Consider the following 10,785-nt stretch of genomic DNA (forward strand, 5'->3'; position numbering starts at 1 on the left):
ACATTTTTTTTTAAAATTAATTTAATTGTATTTTTTGTGTTACTTTTAAATGGCATCAGTTAAATACCATTCCATTAGTTTTAAGACTAATCAAAATGTTGTAATTTTAGAGGTTACGTGATGTTATCCACATTTAATATTGGTATACTAAATAACCTTTTGACAATGTTAATAACTGTGTGAATCTTCACAGAAATGTATTTTACTGTTAACATTAAAATGACACAGTAATTTGGCCTTACACTATTCTGTTGTTGCCTTTAAGATCAGTAGCAAGTCTGGAACGACTCAGCACTGACGTGTTCGCATGCTTTGATGGCTTTATTATCTCTGTGGAAACGGGGCAGACGTAGTCAGGTTAAAGGGCTTGTGCTAATGCACTAACAGGAATAACTACACCATCATTAGCGTAGCATGCAAAAGATTCGAAGGTTGAACTCAGAAAGGCTAAAGATTGTTTTTTAGCTTCAAGGTGATGTGGTCATAATTATAGCTGATAACTTGTATTATAAATTTTTTTATTATTTTGAGAGGTTAGGGTTCTTTTCTAATATGTTTTTTAAAGGTCAGAAAAGTATCTGTTTAATTAAAACATTTACATTTACAGAGGAAAATGTCTGAAATTGACACATTTTAACAAAGTACTCACATTTGCACTTAATCATTATTTTGTTTTTACAGATTAGGACATCCCCAAAGGTTGAGTAAGATTTTGTCAGGTTTAACTCACTTCTGATTATACATCTGGTTAAGTGGGTACACACACACACACACACACACACACACACACACACACACACACACACACACACACACACACACATTGGTTGTGTTTCCATGTTTGATGGATAATTTCATAGGTGTTATGGTTCTTCTACTGTCCAAACTGTATTTTCTATCTCCTTACCCTAAATCTACCTCTCACACAAAACTACAGGCATTTTTACATTCTCAAAAAACTTTCTGTATGATTTATAAGCTGTTTCCCTCATGGGGACCAAAGAAAATGTCTCCACAAATTTACTGCTATTACTATCCTTGTAGGGACATTTGGTCCCCATAATGTAGGGAATACCAGCTACACTTTTATTTTATCCTCTGAGACGCCCAAGTGTTTAATTGGTGGTGGATCAGGTGAAGTGTGCGCAAGGTCAGGTCCAGTTTAATTGAAGATTATTTGCTTATTTACTCAAGCACATTCAGCACTAAATACCTTGAATTAAAAATAGAGCAGACATTGTCAAACCCTGGGGTTCAGTGCTTCATGCAATTAAAGACTCATCCCTGACAGCAATTCCAATTGAACATTCAAGCTTGTGGCTTCTCTCTCTGCTTCGGCGATCAGTTACAGCTTAACTACTGATATAAACAACCAAGTCTGGCTCATTTTGGGAGCCCAGTGATGGGATTGTGTCTGTTTGATCAGCTGGGTTGATTAAATGTTTGACCAAACATGCTGGGCCATTGTTTTTTTTTACTTAACTTTTGTTTAAATATTACTATACTGCTTGGTTCAAATGAACCCCAAATGAGTCGGAAATGAAAATCACTTTATATGCAGAACAACGAGTAACTACAAAGGCAACAGTAATATTTAAAAGGTGAACATTTATAATTCACTCTAAGAAAAGTTTTACCCATGTTTTGAATTATGCATTATGTTGTGTTTTAAGCTTGTTGGTTTTGATATGATGTTATTTGTTATAATAGATGCCATGGGTGAGGAACAAATGCTGATCCATCTGAAGAATTGCTGCCAAATCCAAATTTACCCAAAGTGTTTAAGAAGAAAGTTTAGCTGACCCTTTAAAGCCTTCAGTGCATCCTGAGTTATTCTGCTTCAGATTGTGTTCAAAGAAAGGAATTTGAAGTCCAACAAAGCCTGGAATAGATGTAGTACCAAATACCAATATTTCAGTCTTCTGCTTTATATTTCAGTGTTCTGATCTGGAACATCTGTTAAAATATCTAGTTATAAAATATCTAGGGTCTTCTCTACTCTTTGGTGATTTTCATTATCATTTTTATTTTTGTATTCTACAACGCATCAAAAACTGTCCATTCAGCATGATTTAAGGCCATTCCAACAATATCTTTAAAAGATAGAACCAGCTTTTAAATTGGTGAAAATCTTCTTAACTTAAGTCTTTGATGAAAATCATTCATTTGCCATCACCGACAGACGCTGCATCCACTTTGCTTTCAAGGAAACTTGTAGCTCAAAGAAAAACACTCATTATTACGACATCGTGGTGGCGTTCATGTGCGTTCAACTCATGAATGACATGCCTTCAGCTCACCAAAAGACTCTCAAGAGGTAGTCATCGCAAACAAACAACAGGTACATAAGTACACATATGTAAGTAAATATATATATTTATCAGTGTTTGAAAAATGCTACATTACTTTAAGTAAAGGACAGTGCTTTAAAATCAAGTAAATAATATATTAAAATAATCATCAATGCTAAATCTTTAGTTTATAATAATAATAATAATAATGATGATGATACATTAAAAATAATTTACCCTGATTGATGGCAAAGTTAGTTCTCTAATTTTTCAATTTTTGTCAAACTTTTGAATTTCTGCTGCATGTTTGCTGTTCAAAATTCAACTCAAATTCAGATAATGAATTAAATGATAACATTCTCAGTTCAGTTCTAAATGGCACACAATAAAGTGCTCCTTCTTCCATCTCTCCCTCTTTCTTTCTCTCTCTCTCTCTCTATCTCTGCCTGTATTTCCTCCTCTCTCATTCCACACACAGACGCTTTGACAAACAGTTTTATGGGTTACGTCATATTTCTTCCCTGTTTTAATCAAACAGTTGGGCGGCAGACTGACTGGCAAGCAGATTAATATCAGCATTGATCAGATTAGATGGAAATATTCTCACACATGGTCTCTCCTCTCCTCTAAATATTTAAAATATACATAAGGAAATTCACTAGTATCTCTGCAATTACTATATTTTCCATACTCTTAATATATTCCTTACTGTACACTCTCAGAAAAAAAGGCACAAAACTGTCACTAGAGCAGGATCCTTTCAAAAGGTGCTAATATGTGCACTTTAGGTACTTTTTAGGTACTTTAAGGTGCTAATATGTACTATTTAGGGTTCATAAGCTACCAATATGTACCTTTTGGCTTTTGTGTCTTAGGGTACCGAACCAGCAACTGATTTAAACTGCAATAATATTTCACAGTGTTACTGTTTTTAAAGTTTGCAAAGTTTAATCGCAGATGGCTTCAAGATGTCATCTCTTTTCTTTCTCGCTGTCCACTCAAGGCAGAACTGATCTGGATTCTGTATCTCCGTCTCGCGTGATGCACAGGGGTCAGTGACAGCACTGAGCGATGTTCAGTGATCCAGGGAGAGACCGGACTGCACAGAGGAAATTATCTCACATCTGTGGTTGCTAAGTGTGTGGCAGAGCTTTGGCAGATGTTTACTGCAAGAGCAGTGTTCTCTGTGTGTCTGTGTGTGTGTGTGTGTGTGTGTGTGTGTGTGTGTGTGTGTGTGTGTGTGTGTGTGAAAGAGAGAGAGCTGTGTGTGTGTGTGTGTTTGTGTGTGTGTTTTTGTGTGAATTTCAGGAATATGGGTTGCGTGTAGTCTTGCTAATTAAAGGTGAGCAGCAGTGGAGGTGTGAGAGAGCAGACAGAGATCTCTTTATCAGGACAAAGGTCTGCAAAGTAAGGCGACGAGGGCATCTTAACAGCCTGCTATTTGTGCCCTTATGTCCTTGTCATTTTTATTACATTTTGTAATTCTTTTTTTCAAAATTGAACATTGAGAGCAGCAAAAAAATGCACAGAAAGTGCTTGAAAAGGACAGAAAGAAATGTAGAGAGAGAGAGAGAGAGAGAGAATAACACCCCCCCACACACACCGAGAGTGTGCACCTGTGTCATTGTTATGCTTGTTGCCTAGTAACAGCATTCTTCACTGCCCACAGAAAGAGTAGAAGCCATGCACGAAGACAGGAACAAAGAATTTCTTATTTCATGGACATTTTTAAGGAGTTTATGTCGTGGATGTGACTGTATGGTGTCTGGATGCATTTCCTTCTTTTTTTTTTTTTTTTTTTTTTTAATTTTTACTTTCAGTAATAAAAGTAATATATATTAAATCCCAGTTTAAAATTATTTTTTTATTTTTTTAATATACATGAATTCAAACTGCGGAATCAGTTACACAATAAATGAACAAAATCTGTACTTTAGCAAAAATAAATAAAAACGAACCTTTTCAAAATCAGTAAATACATTTTCTTTTTATTTAATAAAAAGCAAAATGCTCAGCAATATTTATGCTACGGTCGTGTCATTAAAATTTATCGTGTGTTTGTCAGGTTGCACAAGGTTGTAACTCTGCCTGCAATGACAGCCTGAAATACTTCTGCCTCGTCTTGCTGTAACACAGTCACACTTGTAGAGTTAGTGCACTTGCCTTCTACCCAGTTTTGTGGTGATCACTCATGCTAAAGCACAAATAACACAGATTTGATAAAAGGCAGGATGTATGAAACCTATACTTATTCTTAACATATTCCTTCCTCCATTGCATTGGTTCTATGAGTGTGTTTTAGATTAGGTGAGCACATGAAAGCTGGGTCTCACTCTTTCTTGCATTTACAGTACACGCTTCACTTTTGATACACACACACATATGCTGGTTTCCATGTTTTATGCATTGAGGTGTAATGGTTTTTCTACTGTATTTTCTATCCCCTTACCCTAAACCTACACTGTAAAAAATGACTGAATTTAACAGTAAAAGAATGTAAAAATGCTACAGTAAAAACCTGTTAAATGGTTAACGGTAAATTCCCCTACTATATATGGTGAAAATTGGACATTACATGTAATTTTATGGTAGTATACCATTTTTGGAAGTGAAAAAGACTGTACATTAAAAAAGTAAATTAATATTTCCAGAATTCCCTGCGTTACATTTCAAATTTGATGTTTTTTTTTTTGTTGAAATAATTATGTTTCTTCTTAGTATTTTCTTATCAGTTTTGTATATTAGGGTTTATTATGTTGTTAAATTAATGTTTATTGCATTATTTCAGTTTCGTTTGTTACCCTGATGGTGTTTAGTGCTTGTGTGAATGACTTTGTGCACCCTCTATACTGTATATGTTATTATTTAAAAGCTGCTTGTGATGGGCTTCGGTTCATCACGTGACTTTCTCATCACACATGCATTTATCAGTGTATTACAAAGGTACAAAACAGTCAATCAGTTGGTATATTAACATTATATCAGTTAATGAAATTACGGTAATTAACTGTAATTCCTAAAATGTTGCTACCGTAGTTTTTTTACTGTAAATTTTACAGAATTATTTTTACAGTGTACCCCTCACACAAAACTACAGGCATTTTTAAATTCTCAAAAAACTTAATTCTGTATGATTTATAAGCTGTTGTCCTCATGGGGACCAAAAAAAAATGTCCTCGCAAGGTCAAAATGTACTGCTATTACTATCTTCCTGGGGACATTTGGTCCCCATAATGTAAGGAATACCAGTATACACACACACACACACACACACACACACACACACACACACACACACACACACACACACACACACACACACACACACACACAGCTAATACAGCAGTGGTTCTCTCTCTCAAAGACCATTTTTTGTTCAGTATTTACACATATTCAAAAGCCCCAAAAACAATGCTAAAAAATTGCCCACATATTACAAACATGTTTAAGTTTTCCTCACTTTTGCAACAAACACTACAGTTCTCCCGTTATACGTTTGAACTGTTGACCTTTTTACCTTGTGGTGATGTCAGTCATCCAAGTATGAAGACACAACAGCATTTTTAAAACCTCTCTCCTTTCTCTGCTCTACCTGTGATCAGAGACTGCTCTAGACACTGTCCTGCTGCATCAGAGCTCTGCTGATTACTTCCACTCTGTCACCTTCATCAGGAAATGATTCTGACGCACACTCACACCCCGGTCTCTCCACATCAATATGTGCGCTGTGGAAAAAAATGCAGACATGAAATAAATAATAAAAAGGAGGGCATGCTCCAGCTTTACACTCTCATTTCTTTTTGAGCAACGTCTTGGCTTTCCTTTCTCCTTTCCTTTCTGTGGGAAGAAAGTGCATTATGGGATGTTGTTTGGGTTGCTGTAACTGTAACAAACATTTTAGGATGTCCTGACTGCAAACAATGTTCTTACTTCTTGTTTTCCATTACAAATATCTGAACATCCTTGAATCAAGATGCATTTCATTGAGAAGCGAAATAACTTAAGATATTAAGTCTTATTTTCTGAAAAATGTATCAGAATTTGGTTAGTTTAAGAAGAATAATATGGGATCAGAATCCCGCCAAATGTATTGCAGTCATAGATCGAAAAATAATAAGCATAAATAAAACATTTAAAAACACATGTAAAATAATAACGCACAAAACTGAAAAACAAATGCAATTTTTTTTTAAAATAACAAAAAACAACGCGGTCATGGATCGAAAAATAATAAGCGTGAATCAAAATGTAAACATATTTAAAATTATATTGCACAAAACTGAAACATGAATTCAAAATTTTCCAAATCGCAAACAAAATCAGGTTTCCTACTCATATGTTTATTTTTTTGTGTGCTTGTGGTCTTTTTCCCCTTTGCTCTTGTTTCCACGTTCTGCCCGCTTGCTTTTCTAAAATGTTGCAGTTAGAGTTTCATGTAAATCCTAGGGCAGGCTTCAGCCGTCACCATTGGGCAACAAGTTATAGCATTTCGACAGCCATGTCCTTAGCCCAATCAGGTCCAAGGGGAAGTGGTGCGTCACTCCAATGCGTCGACCGTGGCCTGCTGTTCTAGTTGACAGCTGCTTGCCTCTTCCAATCCGTCCAGGGGATTGACTGTCACTTCCAATGCGACTCGTGGCGCTGTGGCAGTTGTGCTGAAGCCTGGATAACCAGATTCAGCAGGCAAATCCTGGAACGATCTCAGCGTAATTAGCCATAAATATTTGTTAATGGGTGACAGAAACATTCCCTTTGTGTGTTTATGATAGTTTCTGCAAGCTCTGTGTAGTCCGCATATGTAGCCCGCCTAACACGGTGTCTTGTTTTGGTTTAGTGATAAATACTTTTTATTTTAGGCAGTAGGGCTTCACTATAAAATCGCCACGCGATAATTTGATGCGCAGGCTTGTCAGTAAGAGCCTGTATCTGTAATCAGCGGTAAATCTCACTCCACCTGCGAACTTTCATGGAGCAGCATTTACTACAGAGCCGTTATGCTGCTCCATGTGAAAGCGCGCAGGTGATGGAGAATTACCGCTGATTACAGAACCGGAATACAAATACAGTATTTTACAGAGCCTATTTTGTGGTTGTAGCTAGAAGGGATACAGCTACAGGCGAACACCAACATTAAAGATTTTTTTTTAACAATTCGATTGTGACTTTTTATTGAAAGTTTCACACCTACCCCAACCCTACCCTTACAGTAATGCAGATACATTAAAAATCATTGTTTAGCACGAGAAAAGGACGCGATATTGATGTGCCTAAAACCCTGGTAGCGATAATGTCAGGACACCGCCTTCACTGACAAGACGCGTCATTACAAATATCGCGTGCAATTTATCGTGCCACCCTACAATAGCCTAAAATATAAAGTATTGCTTACTAAACCAAACTAACAAGACACCCTGTTAACGAGCTAGATATCGGCCCCTAGTCGGACTACACAGAGCTTGCAGGAAAATATCTCATAACACCCAAATGAATGAGGTTTTCTGTCACCCATTAACAAAATATTTATGGCTAATTACCTGAGATCGTCCGGGATATTGCCGTCTGACACTGGTTATCCCATTCTCACACTAGATCTTCACCACTATTAATCACGGGATTGGGGACGGCACAGGAAAAAATGTCAGCGGGGAGTGGGGCGGGACCGGGAATCGTATAACACTTTGGATTCCCCAACTTGGTACACAAATATAGCCCTACCTTTAAAATAAAATACACTATTTTAAATTATTAATTTTATTTTAACTATTGAACTCAATTCTACTTCCCCTGTGTCGTTATGTTCTCCTCCTGTCTGCTTTGGTGTGGCTGGTTCAGTGAATGACCTGCGCGTGAAGGATCAGATTTTGTTAACGGCTGGTCTATGTGGTAATACAGTAGCCTACATCGGGGCAGGGACATCCAAAAGCCCCAGCTATCATTCATAGACCTCAAATAAGCTTTCATCATCTAAAAGATGTATGTAGTCACAACTTTGCCCCAATGGCCGCTCAATCTAATGTTAACCCACAGAATGTGCGCTATTGAAGTGTGGGGCGCAAACGCTGAACAGCAGCAGCGCGTCTCATCAGCAGGACAGATGGAGGCACCGGGTGCTCTCACTGGCTCTTAAATACTCCGTCAATCTTTGAACGTCATACAGATAAAAGTAATAATCTTTCGAATCCGTATACATAATCATTTGTGTGCACTCAGAATAACAACGAAACGTTGTGCTTCTGTAAAATAATTAAAGCAACACGATGTGGTTTCGTCGTCTCGGTCATTGTGAACTTGAGCGAGCAAAACTTCGAAACTCTGTATGAAAAAATAATCTATAGCCCAGATGCCCAAATGTCTACGCTCAAATGATAAAAAAAAAAAAATAGAAAAACGTTGTATTCTAGCATGGATTTTTTACAGTGCAATGCACAATGTATTAGATGGCGTTCACTTCATGGATGTTTTACCATTAACTGTATTTTATTTTTATTTGTTTTTGTGACAAGATTTTAATGAGGGAACGTGAGTCATTCGTCCGTGTGCGGGATTGGGATCTTTTTTTCCTGCTGGGTGGGACACAATGGACTGATGTGCTGGTGTGTGTAATTGGAAGATGGACCGTCCCACCTTCAAAATAAGATCCCATCCCGTTCACTGAAATAACAAAATCCCGAAACTACTCACGTTTGGAATTTGTATTTAACTACACGTGCGGCAAAAATAAAATACAGTACTGATCATGCATTACTGTAGTTAAATTATTTTATTTTTTTTTGTTACAGATTTCGCGCCAAAGCAAATACAACATGCAGTGGAGAGGAACGTAAATGTCATTCTTCCGGGATGTTGAAACGTTTTCTAGCGGATTTTCCCCCATTTTTTTTTCATTTTTTTGAGTGAGGTGGGACGGGAGTGGGATCTTTTTTTTCTGCTCGGAGTGGCGACGTTTCTCCGATGAGAATTGACAAAGCGAGCATCGGAGTGACCCGTCATCTTCCCCTTGGACTGACCTGTACAGGCACGGTGGCGTGTGAAGTACGAGAGGGTTGGTGAAACGGGATGTCGGATTTTCAAATACTTGTATCTGATGGTCCCACTCCCGCAAAATAAGATCCCATCCCGTCTCCACTCACTGCAAAAAAAGCGCGCTGTTCGGAAAATCCCTTACACGTTTCAATCCCCGAAGAATGACTCCACGGTTAACCTCCCACTATGTGGCCATATTTTTTTAGTGACTGGCGGAATCTGTCCCCACACAAATAAAATTGAGGTCTTGAAGATAGCACAGCATGCCCCGATTCTAGTTAAATTAAACATAGACCCAAAAATGTAGTTGTTTCACGTTACCTTCATTCGACTGAAAGCCATCTTAAAGCAAATTGAGACTATGCACACACATTAAATTTAATTGTACAACATCCATGCCCTCAACACACACAGTTTTCTATTTTATTTTTTTATGTAGGTAGTTTTGTGTTCAAATTGAGAATCAAGTGTTATTACATTTCACTGTCTATAGATTTATTTTTACTACAGATGTTTCGAAGTTAATTCTCGCAGCTATCATTTCACTGAATGGACCCGAGATGTCAGAAAATCCCCGCGATCTCAGGTTTGCATTAATTATTTTACAGAGCCAAGCACTTTGTGTTTCGGTTGATTGCCACACTCTCATGTAGTCCGTTAACGGATTCGCTCGTTAAGATTTATTACTTTTTATCTGTATGACCAAAGATTACGGAGTATTTTAAGAGCTGCACGATAAAAGTGCACGAGATATTTAATGCGGTCTTGCCTCCATCTGTCCTCTTGTGAACTACCAAGCGCACCTGATATCGTCCAGTTTGCGCTAAAACAACTTCAATAGCAGCACATTTTTGTGGGGTAGGGTTAACAAAAAAATAGATTGAGCAAACACGCCATTGGTAAAAACCAATAAATGTTGGTTGACTACATACATTCTTTTAGATGCAAAATACCCTAAAACTGTATTTGATTCCGGGTCTATGAATGATAGCTGCGGGCTTCATTGGAGCAGCCCTGCCCGATGTAATGCTACTCCCTAGTACCACATGGAGACCCCGCCAATTAACACAATCTGTACTGTCAACATCCGATATCGCGTTCATTTCAGTGAATCCCAAGCCTAACAATATAAAGACAGGAGGAGAACATAACAGACATCGGGCTACATATCGGACTAACACAGAGCTTGCAGAAAATACATACCCACAGGAATGTTTTCGTCACCCATTACCACAAATAGCTATTGCTATTACCTGAGATCGTCCAGATTTGCGGGATGAATCTGGTTATTCACGCTTCCACACCTGCCACAGCAGCCACGATCCTCATTGGAGTGACGTCAACCTCCCCCTTGGACTGATTGTCTAGAGGACACTGCACTCTAGAACTTGTGGGCCCATGCTGACGCTGAAGCCTGCCCTGATTTACATGAAACTCAACTGCAACTGGGCATTGCATTTGTTTTTCAGTT

This window comes from Cyprinus carpio, chromosome A1 (genome assembly GCF_018340385.1).
Source record: "Cyprinus carpio isolate SPL01 chromosome A1, ASM1834038v1, whole genome shotgun sequence".
In the NCBI taxonomy this organism is placed as follows: Eukaryota; Metazoa; Chordata; class Actinopteri; order Cypriniformes; family Cyprinidae; genus Cyprinus; species Cyprinus carpio.